Source organism: Theobroma cacao, chromosome 5, assembly GCF_053813885.1.
Source record: "Theobroma cacao isolate CCN51 chromosome 5, ASM5381388v1, whole genome shotgun sequence".
NCBI classification, from domain to species: Eukaryota; Viridiplantae; Streptophyta; class Magnoliopsida; order Malvales; family Malvaceae; genus Theobroma; species Theobroma cacao.
Window position 1 is genome coordinate 13,456,847 of NC_142643.1, and position 12,620 is coordinate 13,469,466.

The window sequence follows — 12,620 nt, forward strand, 5'->3', positions numbered from 1 at the left end:
TAATCGGCAGTGGATATTTTTCTACCATACGTTGTATCTTTATTAGGTTTCAAAATTTTTTGGTAAAATGACCAAAATACCCTTATGTGGCGAAAATTTTATTTTGATTGTTTTCGATCTAAAATAGTTTATATTTTCTTAAAACTCGATATTTAACAACGATTCCTCACAAGAAAGGCAAGAAACTGAATCATTAGCCTTGCTGGGTTTCGATTGGCATTCCAGATAATGAGTGTCAATCAGGACGTCACGGCGGTTGTCATGGGCCCGAGGGAGGTTCCGGGTCGTGACATCCAAAATCCTCTAAAAAGGTCCCTTGAATAGCCTCTCAAAAGCCCTAGCTTCCAAAGTCCCATAAAGCTTGTTATTGGTGGAAATTACAGTCGAGGCCGAGGCACTAAGTTTCCAGCGTCGAGGTGCTCAAGGTTTTGTCCAACTCTATTCTTCTCGTTTAGTACTTTCACTTCAACAAAGATTTTGACCACCTTCACGTTAGAACTGGGCAAAGTGGTCAACATTAAAGTTGTAGCCCTGCCTCTTAGATTTCTAAAGGTCCAAAAATCATGTCATTTGGACCTCTTTAGTGGGAGATATACTTGAAAAACTGAAACATATACAAATAGAGCAACAGTCCATTGTGCACCTTTCTTAACAAATTGAAATTATTTTTGATCCTACTCCTATAAAAACATAAAATAAATATAAATAACATAAAACTAGCATTGTTAGCCACCATATCAAGGTATGGGGTACTACAATATGTGTTCACACTCAATGGAGGTGTAGTGAATTGGAAAAGTTCCAAACAAGAGACGATTGTAGATTCTAAAACCGAGGCCGAATACATCTCTGCGTCTGAGGTAGCGAAAGAGGCAGTTTGGATTAAGAAGTTCATTACTGAACTAGATGTGGTTCCTAGCATTGTTGATCCAATACCTTTGCATTGTGATAACAATGGAGCCATTGCATAAGCAAAGGAACCAAGGTGTCAAGCCCAACCTTATAAAGCACTTGCCATGTCCTTCATGTGATTGACAATACGCTTGCATACTTGGAAAGCCCCAAAAAATCGTCAAAAGTCGATATTGTACCAAATGGTACTATTAAGTTGAATTAAACCTCGAACTACTCTAAATATAGATCTTAAGATCAAATTGAGAATTTTAAAACCCCAGAATGACTTAAAATGATGATTTGGAGTTCGAGGGCTGAATTGGAGTGAATTTGGAATTTTCATGTTCTAGGGGCAAAATGATAATTTTGTCACTCGAGGACAAAATGGGAATTTTTAGAAAATATTTTGATCACATTTGACTCATCGGAGTATGATTTGAGTTTAAGAGGTGAAAATTTTAAATTCTGACATTTTTAGAGTCCTAGGGGAAAAATGGTAATTTTACGAGTTTAAAGGGGCAAAGTTGGAATTTTGGAATTTTACACCACCTAACACTTGTCATGCCCATGGATTTCAGCCATTAACATTTTACATTGTGGATAATTGAAACATTTTATGTGGTGGAGAGAGATTGCTTAATGGATAAGTATTACACATGGACCAATGGAAACATGCCATGTGTCAAGCTTGGATTATTCTAGAATTTCCTTGTAACATCTATTTAAAACTCTCTTACTCTCACCCATATGGCTGGCCAAAGCATGAAGTGAAGAGGAAAGGAAAGAACACGAACCCTAGGTGGGAAAATTGAAGAAAAAGTGTGGGATTTCAAGGGATTAAGCTAATAAAGGTGAAATTTTGTGATTTACACTACCCATGCTTTCTTTTTCATTTTCCATGCTTAGAACTCAAGTTTGCATGATGAACCCATGCTGGCCAAATTTGAGAGGAGAGGTTTTGAGCATTGATTTTGCTAGATTTCAAGCTAATTAAGTGTTTTTGGTTGTTTGGTCATGGAAAAAAGTATGAAAATCTAGTAAGGAATCACTTTGTTCTTCACAAACCCACAAGAGGCTGAATTTTCTAGCAAGGATATTGACGCTGAAATTGATGATATTTCATGATATTTTGGTGGTATTTAATGATTGGTGAGGCTAGAAATTTGATGGGAAATTTTGGCGTGAAAATATGAATTTTTACCTAATGTATAGACATGTGTGATTTATGGTTCGGACTGATAAATTGAATCATATTCACAGTCATTGAGGTATTTTAAGTATAAGTAGAGTGTAGAAAGTGAAAGAAATCGATTTGGAGTTAAATTGGAGGTTTTAGCCAATTACACCGAGAATAGTGCGAATTAGGTCGAATAGCCTATTTAAACGGCTATTCGGACATTTTGCATCACATTTCGTGCATTCATATAGATTTATAGAGCCTGAAATAGTTTATGATAAATTGACACAATTTATTAAAATTCGTGTCACGTATGATGTATAGGTGGTGAGCCCTCTAACAAGGGTAAAGAGATTGTGCCCGAAGACCGAGAATAGGAGTATATCGAACTCCTAGTACAGTGAGCAACCTTACTATCGTCTTAATTATCTAAAGGATGTTTTATCCGATTTTGTGAATTTTATGGAAAATGAATTAAGTGATTAATTTTTTGATTTTATAAACAAAATGTGATTTAGTGAAATGATTTCATAAAATTGTTTTAAAATTGAATAATGGCTTTCAAAATAGAGTAATTGGAGACCATTTGATGTATTGTGAATTTATGGTTCTATTTGATTGGCTTATGACAATATTGGCATGAATGGCTGAATTGGTATTTGTGTTGAAGTGTATAAATTGTTGTTTGCCTTGATAGGCTGGAAAATGATAAAATTGACATATCATGTTATTGAATTTTATTGATTGGTGGGATGATTATTAGCTTACTGCAGTGGGCGGGTTCTGTGGATCAGCCTATTAGAGGGGCACGGTAACCCCGTTATATTCTTACCTCAGTATGAGACGCACAGGGTGGATAACTCCTAAGGTTAACACTTTTAGAGTTCACTTCACGTCAAACCACCACGTTAGGAGGAACTCAACCAACGCTAAGGAACGACTATGTTTTCAAAATAAAAACATGATTTATGCTTACATAACTTTTTAACAGCCTTGGCAGACTCAGTTTGGGATAGCCCTCAGCCAAGGTATCCTCGATGACTGAGTATGAAAATGATTTTGGCACGAGCCAAAGTTTTAAGAAATTAATAAGCCATGTTAATTACTCGATTTATATGAATTGATTTTATTTGGTTGAAACAAGTTGAAAGGTGATGAATTTCAGTATGTTAAACTATTTTATCTGTCTCCATTTACTCGACTTTAGATGGTTTAGATGGTATCTGTTTACTCACTGGGATTTTATAATCTCACCACCCTCCATTTCAACCATTTCAAGCCCGAGGTAGCCTGTGGATAGCAGATATCGTCAAGGATTATAGTCGGCTTTACTACTCCAAAAACTGTAGGTTTACTGCCTTTGAGCACTTTTGTTCCTTGTGGGCCCACGAGTCACTGTAAAGTAAATTTCATATCTCGGTTATTTGTATTATAGTACGTATGAATTTATTTAGCTTTTACATTACAAAAATTATTTACCGATATAAATATTGTTTTACAAGAAATTAGAATATTTTATTGAATATTTTTATTTTATTCGAATAGTTGCAATATCATTTTTAATAAATGTTTTAGACACCCAAATTTACTTTAAATCATGAAATATGTGTTTTCCACTCATCTACTACATCTTTAGTCGGGTTAGGAAAAATTTTGAGGAAAAATGACGAAAACACCCCTGTGAGACGAATATTATTTTTCCATGATTTTGAAAGGGAAAAAGCTCAAAATTCTTTAAAAACGAGGTTTGGCGATGATTACTCACAGGGGAGATGAAAAAAATGTACTAAAGCCTTGCGAGGTTCCGGTTGGCACTCCGAGTAACGAATGTCTATCGGGACATCGTGGCGGTTGTCATGGGCTAGAGGGGAGTGCTGCATCGTGACACAAGGTCTCTTCAGAAATCTAAACATGTATTGCAGTGTTACCATGTGATCAGGGAAATCATTGGAAGAGGAGACATTTGCATAGAGCGTATACCCATTAAGGATAATATTTCTGATCATCTCACTAAAGCACTATCCCAGCAAAAGCATAATCGTCATGTTGAGAACATTGGTATTAGATACATCGGTGATTGGCTTTAATGTTAGTGGGAGATTGTTAGTATAAGCCCTACAAGCCAATTTGTGGTTGTATGGGAATTACAATTTCGAGATATTCATGTATGACATTTTATTATTCATAATAACATTTAGATAGTTCTTTATCCATAAGTTTGTAATTTAATTACTTTTTGTACTTATGTAGATAAAGCCCATGGAACTATATATGCCTGGCACAGGAATTGTATTAGGATACAATTATGAGATCCTTATGCATTAAAGCATTGTTCCTAAAAGTTTCTAATTATTGTATTGTTGAGATAGAGAATCAATAATGCTCAAAGATTGGCACATGTTATGTTTCTTACTTCTGAAGTAAACAATCTTTCTCATAGGTTGAAGTATAGAGATACTTGGAGCTAGCATGTGGGTGCTTGTTATGGGAGAACGAGTTCACTGAACATGACCCGCCATGAGAAGTGCATTTGGTACCTCACTCAAGTGTCTATGCAATACTTCTCATGTGTCAGTTGTGCAACTACTCCCTAGACTTGAGACACCAGGTTGTCTTGTATGTGGAGTACTATGCTTTGATTTCATCTTTATGGGTGCCTAATCAAGAAAGCCAAAACAAGATGTTTTTTAGTATAGTATGAAGCATATGAAGGCAAATGAGTGGTCAAGATAGGAATCATCACCCCGAGTGATTCGAGGGGAAATATCTCATTAGTTATTGGTTGACATTAGCTTAATCAAATCCTTGGCCAAGGTGATTAGGAGATTATGAAATGAGTTTCATAAGTCTCTATAAAGCTAATGATCTAACTACAAGAACAAATATGGAGATCAATAAGAGTAGGCACTGCACCAAGCTCTTATCATTTTCGGGATATATGATGACGGAATGAATTACAATGAAAAACTATACACTGAAAGGTTGTCAAAGAATCCTTTGACTCTCTTAACAATTGGGTGGCCATGATGCATTGCTAAATGCCAATGATGGTCTATGGAATTGAATTAGTTAATTTAAAATTGAATATGATTCCTTTAAATAAATTAATTAATAATATTATAATTCAATTCCTTTGCCAACATGTTAGGAACCTAATGGGTCACACACAAAGGTTGCAATTTGGATTAAATTAAGAATATGATGATTTAAGTTAGACTTAAATCAAATTTTAGGTTTTAACTACTAAGGACCTAATTAAAAGAGTTTAATTAGGTATTGGTTAAATATTATAATTGTTATAATATTAAGGACTTATTTTGTAAATTTTAATAAGTTAAACCTAGATATAGATATCACGTTATAGCCACTATTTTTTTCTAAGAAAAGATAAGAAAACAAAAAAAAGGGTTTTTTTCTCTTGAGTGCTGCATTCTTGAGAAGTTTATTTTTTTTATTTTGAAAAACTTCTGCTTTGATTCTTTGTTGGAAATCAAAGAAGTAAAGAGGACAAATCGTTCTCCACTTGCTAGCACAATCCCGTGGCATAAAGCTCTCTTCTTGAGAAAGATCCATTGCAATCGTATGTGCATCATTGGAGGCCAAGCGATTGAGTGGCTAGGATTCTTTCACAACAAAGATGTTCATGTTTTATCACCAAAAGGAATCCATTTGATTACGATATCACTTTGAAAGGTACATTCTTTTTCTAATTTTATGTGATACATAACTTTTGCATTAAATAACCAAGGTGATTCAAAGGTAGGAGGCATGATTTTTTTTTATTTCAATTTTTTTTATTCTGCTGTGTTGATGCTCTAATCATGCCGTTCCTAGCATTGTCCTAATTGAAAATAAGTGTTGTCTTAAATTAAGATAATGCAATGAGGATTCTTTGAAAATGAATCTAGACATCCATATTGATAAAAGAAGGCTCATGTTTAACTAGCACTGTTTTATTTATTATTAATTCTTTTTAAATAAATATGGATAATAATAAAATAAGAATTATTATTCAACAAGGAGTTTATTTTATCAGAGCCTTTAAATGATAATTTAAAAATTAAATTATTTGTTCTTTAATTTTAATTTTGATAATTATGGAGCATGTTTGATGCATCCGTAACTCTAAATGAATAGTCAAGATTGATTCAAAGATATTTGATTTTGATTAAACCTTTGAGATAAGAGTTTTAATAAAAGAGAAGAGTGTAGAAGAAAAGAAACGCATGTATCTCTCTTGAGAAAGTCTTTGCAGCCATTTTTGTTCTCCTTCTCTTAACTTTGCTTACTTCTCTGCCTCTCTCCAATTCCTGGCTGATTTTTTGAAAGAAAAATAACCATTAGTTTTTAAGAAAAAAAAAAGAAAATATTGATTGCCATCTTGTAGTCTACCATTCCAGACCTTGACCTTTTAAAAATCAAGTTGAAAGCATTCTTGAAGAATAAGTGATAAGTTTGTTTGGTTGAGAAATTAATCGTCAGTGTGGTAGTGAATTTACTACAATTTACTAAGCGACTGAAAATAAGAAACGTAAAATAAAAGGTACGTTTATTTTACTTTAATAGATTCTTATTTTTTTGGGATGTGGTTATGTTACTTGTAATATGAATGATGTGTTTTTTCGCTTGTGTAATTGGATTGCTTGCTTCTTTTATAAAAGAAAATTTTTGAAATCCATGCTTTACACAAACACATCAATCCACTTATATCCAACTCGAACAATTGGTATCAGAGCAAGGTTTACTGCAAGTTTTGTTTCCTATATCTATTATGCATGGTTGGCTCTTTTGCATCTATTAAACTATCCTGATATGATCAATGTATGGTTATATGTTATGATGCATGATTTAAGGTTTTTTGCCACATTAATTGTTCTAGAAAATTTTACGTGTAACCTTTTCCTTTTGGCTATGTAACAAGAAGAGTGGCCTACCATCACCATGTTTCCTTCTTTGATTTTTTTATGTTCCCTTAGATTTATGTAACTAGGAAAAGCCATGTAATTTTAATTTTTTTTATGCATTGAGTGCATCTATGGAGAAAAATGATGAAAGCCAAAAGGAAAAAAGTAATTAGGTAATATTTGGTCTCTTTTTTTTATCGTTATTAATATTTTTCTAAGAAAAATGAGTTTTTCTTGTACCAAATTCTAGTTTTATAAAAAATATTTTACTACTAATAAAATATTTTTTTAAAAAACAAGGGAGGGGTTGGGTGTGCTACTAGGTAGCACAACCACTTGTGTGTTGCTAGCAGCACACGACCCCTTGCTATGTGTTGTTCGATAGCACATAGTGCACTACTGTGTGTTATTTGTCCCTTTTTTAAAAATAAATAAATTTTTTTTTAGAATTAGTACTTTATTTTTCTTCAAAAATATTAATTTTAGAAATTTAAATTTTAGTCTTGGATTGAAAAAAAAAATTTATTTTGCTGTTAATTAATGAGATTAATTAATTGCACAAAATTTAAATTATTTTCAAGTTGGATTAAAAACAAAAGAAAAAATTTTTTAGCCATTAATCAAAAGAGTACAAAATGGATATGATCCAAGCAAGCAGTAGAAGCAAGCAAGATTAGAGAGAATTAAAAGTTGTAATGTTTTTGTAATATGGACATTAATGTGGCTTTATTATTATATATATTTATATATATATCTATATGAATGATATAAGATATTCTTTGTATTCTTGAAAACATGTGATCTAGAATTAAGGTGCCAACCTCTCTGAAAGAACGCCAAGCATACATTATATATTTTAGTTAAAAGGAGTTTTATACACTGAGATACATAATTAATATAGGAAAATAAATCACATCTACACAAGATGGTAATATGGACTTAGTTATTTACTAAAAGCATTCAGTTAGAAAAATAACCAAGCTCATAGTTTTACTGAGGATATTCTAAATATGCATCTAGAAAATCCAACAAAAAGTCGATCAAAAGCCTAAGTATAAAAATATTGAGTGGGAGAGAATGCTTGTAATCGTAGAGTCCACGATCTCCATTGTTGGCCCATTGGCATGTGAAACATGTCACTCCTTATAGGCAGGCATGAATCTAGATCATGACGGACTAAGTCTCCAAAAGAATAAGTCCTTTTCGGTGGATTATGAAGTGAGACCTCCAAAAGAGGCTTAATAAGTAAGGAGCTTAAAAGAATGAAACAATGGTTGTCACACTCCACCTGAATTTACTATTAACCTACCTATAGTAGCTCTGTTAGTAAATTTCGTGACCAAATGAAGGCGTTCTTTAACCATGTTTAGTATGAAGATACTAGATAACATAGTTAAGTGGGAAGGTCCCAATTTGCTTGGTAGTAAATTCTCATAGCCCACAATCAGTTAATTTATTACAAAAAGGTAAATTACCATTGAACTAATAATTCAATTTATAGGGTTTTATATATTGTCATCATATATACATGCATCATGAAATGCTCAATGTCCGTGAATAACTAGTATGCTTACATAATTTCAAATGTACTTTTAGTATTCAACTTATAGTATTCATGAATAATTGTCATGAATAACTAGTACATCACATCCCATTTCCTGGAAGGATCGTGACAAGCTCATGGAATAGAAGAGCATAACCCCGTTAGGCCCAAGCAAGCCTTTTATCATAACATCATCAAGCATTCATCATCACATGCGGAAGCATCATATAACATCCATTAACATATGTAATCATAATACACACATTCTTAAAACTCATTATACAATTAAGGAACTTCTCAATTTAATTGTAGAAGCTCAAGCATTTTGTATACATACATACATACATACATATATATACATATATATATATATATATGAAAAAAATGCCACTATCAGAGTGCACATTAACATTAGCATTCAACCACACCCTTAGGTGTCCATGTAGGCTCTCGAGCCATCATCATAATCTCATACATAACATAATCAATATAGAATGCCCAACATTGGCAACATTAACATAAAAATGTTCATACTTTGTAAACACAAACATAAAGTAAAAGACTAACTCGTTAGTGGAATGTGATCGACCCTCTAAGCATCCATGGCTCCTAGACACCTACCAAATAATGAAGACCAGACACTAGTATCCACAACATTGGCTATTATCAGATGCTATCATTGATCTACAACAAAATAAATGGAGAAAATAACGTGTGAGTCATAAAGACTCCATGAGTGGATATGGGAAGGGGACAAGCCAAGAGATAAGAATATTTCATAAACATGCACCTGAAATCTCAGGTCATTCATAAACAATTTAATCATATAATTAATAAAACATGTTATTTGAACATATTTAAATAGCATTCTTATAAAAACATGTTAATATAAACCTTTGGGAATCTTTTATCTTTGAAATTCTCATCAAATTCAATCAAGCACCCTATTCTGCACCAAAACTATCGATACATTCCTAAATGTATCGATACTTTAATGCATCTATCGATACATTAGTAAAATGTATCAATACATTTCACACAAAAAGCCTCCTAAAGCGTTCTGTTAGAATGTATCGATACTTAACCCATATGTATCGATACTTTCAGCCCAGAACCCAAATTTCTAGGCAAAATCCTCCATTTTTACCATTCTTTAAATTCCGTTATCTCTTGGGACTTTCTCTAAGGCTCAGTTTTCTTCACTAAGCACATTCTCATGCCATCATAAAGTAAAAATCATGAACAATGCTCATACAACATTAGTATGCAACATACCATAAACATAGTAATTACGATCATTCCATTAACATTAAACTCATACTTTGTGATGGTAGATCCGTCATAAGCCATGGGCTGATAATGTACAATCCCATTGCACCTTGGATGTTTATGATGCATCATAAGAGTGATGTCGTCACTAGCACCTGTGAGAATGGAATCAATCACACTTATAGAGTACTCTACTCGTAGCATTAGGTATGTACAATGTCTTTCACATACAAGCTTGCTCATCTCATAAGGTACATGGAAAGTACATCATATACATAATCTCATGGCATTCATCATATTTTCTCAATCATCTCATGTAGTATATGGAATATACATCATATACATAATCTTATGGCATTTGTTATTCTTTCTCAATCATCTCATGTAGTATATGGAAATACACATTATATACATAATCGCAAGACATTTATCATGCATACTAAATCACCTCATATGGTATATGGAGTTTATATCATATACATAGTCTTCTAGTATATGTCATGCATATTTAATCATCTCATATGATATATGGAATTTACATCATATACTTAAATCTTATGGCATTCATCATACCAAATGTGCACATCATAGCATCTATAAATAAACATACAATATCTCGTTCCCACACTAGTCCAAATACCAGAGTAATCGAGTGGACTTTAAACATAAGGTGCTTGTCCCCCCTTGTTGAAAACTAGTACATAGGAGAATATTTACTTACATATATAGTAGATTCGTAAACAATTTGAAAACCATTGTATTTTTCTTAGAAAATCATTTTCGTTTTCGAAACTCAAATCCTTTGGAAACCATTTTAGAGATATCATTTCAACATACATAAATAATCCTTTCATAGAAATCATGCTAGCTTTACATACCAAAATAATTTGAAAATGGTGTATCCACTCACCTAGTTGGAGATTCAATTCCTAGCTTCAATCACAACTTCGTTTCGGCAAAATTCATGGAGTTTTCAATTGTTCCTATCAAACAATAATAATCACAATCATTTCATAGAAAGAAAAATCTCGCAATAATCATTCTATGTACTTTCAAAACTACTCACTTTTAGCTAAACTAATTTTCTAGCTAAAAACCCATGCCTAGAAACTCATAAAAAATCATCCTTACCTTAGGTGAGCATTGATGCTAAGAAAAATCACAAAATTTTTTAGCTTTAGTGTTCAATAGAAATCTAGGTATAAAAATGATATTTTTAGTGCTGAAAAATTCATAAATCAAGATTTAAAAGTTGAAAGATGTCACTTTTGTTTGAAAACCCAAAACCAAGCTTCCAATCTTCCAAAATGATGATTTGGGGTGAAAATGGGTTTGAGGGAGCTTAGATTTGCTAAATACTTATGAGAGACAGCTTATAATGAAAAACCCTCAAAATTCGGGTCATATTTATACTATGGGATGTGGAAATTCCCTTTTACCCCTCTTATTTTTCAAACATAGGCAAAATGTATCAATACATTTGATTCTATAGAAAATGTATTGATATATTATGAACATGTATCGATACATGTTCATTAGAAACCTTTTCTAGGCTAAATGTATTGATACATCATGAACATGTATCGATACATTTGAGACAGAACGTAGTTTCTAAGGTAAATTACCCATAAAAACCTACCCAGCTTAATTACATTAAATACCAATTTTGGATTCAATAATGTATATAAGCAAACAACCCCCCATTTGGATTCAATAACAATATAAAAAAAATGAAAATCCAAAAGAATCAAAATCTCAATTTTGGTTTCAAGAACAAAATCGAAAAAGTTCGACAAAAATTTAATTTGTAGCTCTCATTTGCCATAGTAAACGTACTCCAAAAATTATGAAAAAAATCATTTTTGATCATTTAAAAATCAAAGGAATCATTAATCATTGCCATCATTTTTTTATTTCTAAAAGATTGTTCAATAAAAATCACATATTTTGACTCCTTCTAGAGAAAATTTTTGGCTTCAAAAGTGACATTGAAAATATCAATGAATTCTTTTAAAGGTTAAAAATAAGTTTGATGTTCAAAATATGTATACGCTCGCCTAAGGGTTTTCTACTTATCTTTTTACTAAAGGTGGGATTTCACATTTTAGAAACATATCTGCATTACAAATACGAATCCAATTTCCATTTTGCTGAACAAATGCACTGTGAACTGTATAACTACACTGAATGGAAAAAAAACCTTAATATCATCCTTAATTATGAGAAGATCACATGGGTTCTTTATGAACATGGGTTCCCAATAACTCCACAAGATATTGAATATCATAAAAAGTGGCATGATGTAAATAAGCTAGCTAAATGCTATATAGTGGTCTCTATGAATGGTGTATTACAAAACCAACATGAAGGCATAGGTAATGTTGTTGACATAATGTTGCACCTACATGGGATGTTTGGTATAAAAACAAGGTCTACAAAGGTGAAAGAAATCAATGATTTTACGAACCTTAAGTAGAAACTTGGGGAGCCAGTTAGAGATTACATGTTAAAAGTGATCTTTTGTCTCAATGAGCAAATCTACATCGTGTTGAGATAGATGTAGAACCGAAAATATCAATGATCATTCATAGCTTGAATTCATCATTTTCATTGTTCAAATTGGATTATGAACTGCACACTAAGGATTACACCTTAAGTGGGCTAATGAACGATCTTTAAAATGTGGAAGAGGTTCTTGATTTGGAAAAACAAAAAGCTTGAAGCACATGTAGTTTCCACTTCTAAGCCCAAACCTATGGGTAAAAAATAAAGTTTAAAGTAGAAAGGCCGATAAAGGCTTAGTGGGAACAAAGAAAGAGACAGCTTCAAAAGA